Below are 4025 nucleotides of genomic sequence, written 5' to 3' on the forward strand. Positions count from 1 at the left end.
ATCTGAAGAGCGTGCACTAGACAGGTGACTGAGGGTCCATGAGTGCTTACAGTTGGGAGAGGTCCTTTGACCATAAAGTTTGTGTCACTCTATCTGTGTGTACTATTTTCCAATGGTGTAACTTACATAAATAAATGCATTTTATTTAAGTTATTATTCTTTTTTTCAGAACTATGTTTTAGAAAAGAGTTTTGGCATATTTTTCCTTTCAGATCAATTCAAAACCTTACATTCTACTAAAGTGTTGAGGAGTCATTAAGCCAATATCCTGCCAGTAAATGGAACATTTATCAGATGCATATGTAAACACATGATCCAAAGGAGGGGAAGGTTTTAGAAATAGTATATTGTCAGTGGCATTCTTCTCATGCTGGGAAAACAAATGAGAATGATGATCTAATCCCTTTACATTCATAAAACCATTCAATCTTTAAAACAACATTTTCAGATGGTAATGTTACTTTCCCATATTATAGAGAATGAAACTGAGGCACAGAGAGGTTGTCTGACATATTACAGATACTTAGAAGAAAGAATCAACTGAAATGTGAAAAATGAAGTATTTACATAGATTTCTTTAAGATGAAAGTTGAAAGTGTTACTCACACAGTCGTGTCCAACTCTTCGCGACCCCATGGACTGTAGCCTGCTAAGCTCCTCTGCCCTTGGAATTCTCCAGGCAAGAATACTGGAGTGGGTTGCCATTTCCTTCTCCAGGGCATCTTCCTGACCCAGGGATTGAACCCAGGTCTCTCACATTGCAGACAGATTCTTTACTGTCTGAGTCACCACTAAAGCTTTTACTTAATATTCACAGTTGAACTCCAGTCTGGTTATATATCTCTACCTAAGATACCTCCTACCTGAGATTAGTATGGGTATGTGTGACTAACTTTCATGAGACACACAACATATACCAGGACATTGTTATATTAAACAAAAAAAATATTTAAGCTATAGTTTAAGTTCACATTTTTATTGCATTTTAATGACTATGAGGTTTAATATTAACATTTAAACTATAATCCCAGGAAATTAATTTGTTTCATATAACAACCCTGAGAAAAACAATTGATATATGGTTAGTTATTGATACATCCCTGGAAGGTCCATAATGAAACCTAGCTTTTCTGACCTCAAAATCCATATAATTTGATTCTACACACCATGTATTCATGCTTCTTTCTCTGTGCCTTAACCATGCCACTGCCCTTGTTCATTCTCTATATTATAACTTTATAAATTTAGAATTGTCTAAATTCTTGTGTCAAAGACTAGCTTATATTATCTTTTCTGAAGTCTGCATATCATACTGATATTTTCCCTTCTGAAAGTTATTTTGTACATGCATTGCTTCAGGAGAGCTCATTCTCTCTCCCTCTTTTGGAGAAGGTGCTGAATTGTATTCCTTGCACTATCAGACATGTTATTAAGTGAGAAATATATACAGTGTAGGTTTTATGTAAACATCTTATGAGCAATGGCATTTCACAGGCACACTGGAAAGAAATAGACGTTATTACAAAGAAAGTCTCATGGCAGTGACTGACACTGAACTTGGAATTCTAAGGAATGGAGAAGCTCTTGATTTTGGCTAATGAATGTTTGGGAATAAAACCAGCAAAGACAAAAGAAAGTTACTGGGCTTCTTCAACCTGACTGTCGGGGGAATAGCGACCAGGCTCTGAGAGCAGCACTCTCTCATTTCTGGAAGCAAGGTCTGGAACCGGTTTGCCTGGGCCCCACGGTTCAATGCAGTTCCCTTTGGATGGATTCAGTTCTATGAATGTTATTAAATTTAATTAAACGACTTTGCGCACAGCACAGCATTTGATATTTGGTGGAACATGACTTACCTAACCTGGAAGTTTTTCAGCTAACACATTGTAGGAGCTAAGTAAGTACACAGAATAAATGAATGACAATTTATAGGAAACTTTCTAAATTATTGGCTCTTAGGTGTGTCTAGTGATAACATAAGTTCAGATTCTTAACGTGAGATTTCTAAAAGGCATAGGCTGAGAGAAGGCCTTGTGGGTAAGTGGTTCATTTTGGAAAACAGAATGAAGGTTGTAAATGGGGGTGAGCAAGACAAGGAATGAATGTAAGTGAATCCATTAATCCCCTGGCTCCTATCTACTGATGATCTAGGTTTTCCTTATAAAATAATATACAAATAAAGCACTTTCCTGGTGGCTCAGATGGTAAAGAATCTGCCTGCAATGCAGGAGACCTGGGTTGTATCCTTGGCTCCGGAAGATCCCCTGGAGAAGGGAATGGCTACCCACTCTAGTATTATGGCCTGGAAATTTCCATGGACAGAGGAGCCTGGTGGGCTGCTGTCTGTGCAGTTGCAAAGAGTCTTCCTTAAGATATGATAATTCTTTAAAATACCATGTGATTGATGAAACAGAATCTTTTAAGTGTCTCAATCAGCAAGTGTCAGGAAGGAAAGCAGGAGATACACTGGTGAGAGGTGTTGTAGAGAGAATCACAAGGATCAAGCTGTTATCAGGATACAATTATTATCAGCTGGTTGTTGTACAGATGGCTGGAGAAAAAGGTAGGCCAGGAGGGTGTAACAATGCAAATAATGTCCAACACATTCAATGATTACTAACTACAAATAATATTATTTTGTAGACTTTTCAGATTAGAAAGAAGCTTACATCAGCCCATAGTAAACAGGGAATCCCAACAATGTGACAGAATTCATCCTTTTGGGCATTACAAAGAATCCAGAGCTGAAGAAAATCCTCTCTGCTGTGTTTCTAATCAAGTATGTGTTTACCATTTTGGGAAACTTCCTCATTGTGGTAACTATGGTCACAAGTCAGAGTCTGAGATCCCTCATGTACTTTTTCCTGACCTTTTTACCCCTTGTGGATGACACATACTCTTTTGCCATTGCCCCCAAGGTGATTGTGGACTCCCTTTCTAAGAGCATCTCCCTCTCTGCCGTCTCCCTGGAAGGCTGCATGGTCCAGCTCTTCGCTGACCACTTCTTTGGTGGAGTGGGCATCATCCTTCTCATAGTGATGGCCTATGACCGCTCAGTCACCATCTGTAAGTCTCTTCACTACGTGACCATCATGAGGCCTCAGATGTGCTGCCTTTTGCAGGGATTGGCTTGGCGGGGGGGGGGGGGGGGGGGGGGTGCATACATGCAATGATATAACTTCTCTTTATGTATCAAGTACCCTTCTGTGGCCCTAACATCATTGATCATTTTACGTGTGATTTGTTCCCACTGTTGGAACTGGCCTGCATGGACACCGGCACCCTGGGCCTCTTACTCATCCTCAACAGTGGAGTGATGTGTGTCACCATATTCCTGATTCTCATCACCTCCTACGTGGTCATTCTCTGCTCTGTGAAGTCCTTCAGCTCCAAAGGGTGGCATAAAGCCCTCTCCACCTGTGGCTCCCACCTCGTGGTGGTCATTATGTTCCTTGTGCCTTGTATGTTTTTGAATTTGAGGCCTGTGGCCACCTACCCCATAGACAAGGTGATGGCTGTGTCTTTTACCATCATTTCTCCCATGTTAAATCCCCTGATCTACACCTTGAGGAACACAGAGGTAAAAAATGCCATGAGGAAATTGTGGATGAAACAAGGGGCCTTGTGTGGTCATTAGCTTACATGCTAAGAGCAATTCTTTCCTGAAGGACAGTGAGGTCTTACCTCCCATTCATTATAACCCACTTGGGACACAACAAATAATGCAAATCTGGTTAAGAATGCAAATCAATTTAAGGTAATAAAGTTAGGTATTGTCTACGTCTCAAGTGCATTTTATATTTCAACCCTTTTCTTAAGGCTCTCTGTCTCTCTCTTCCTTTTAACCTGTCTTTTGCATAATTCAAGTCTTCCTCAATTCAGAACTTTTGTTTATCTGATTCTATTTACTGCTGGAATTCTCTTCCCAGCAATTTTGCTTGTCCTGTTCCATCTTATTTTATCTACTTTCAGAAGAGTTCCCATCTTGTTAGACAAATTTTCCCTGATGACTTTTTCTAGTCATC

The 4025-nt window shown here is 39.9% G+C and overlaps 1 pseudogene; it reads left to right on the top strand.

Annotated features, from left to right (window-relative positions):
* The first annotated feature begins 874 nt into the window (after positions 1-874).
* On the top strand, positions 875-3637 carry LOC128060583 (olfactory receptor 4C6-like; annotated as a pseudogene).
* The last annotated feature ends 388 nt before the right edge of the window (positions 3638-4025 follow it).

Source organism: Budorcas taxicolor, chromosome 15 (genome assembly GCF_023091745.1).
Source record: "Budorcas taxicolor isolate Tak-1 chromosome 15, Takin1.1, whole genome shotgun sequence".
In the NCBI taxonomy this organism is placed as follows: Eukaryota; Metazoa; Chordata; class Mammalia; order Artiodactyla; family Bovidae; genus Budorcas; species Budorcas taxicolor.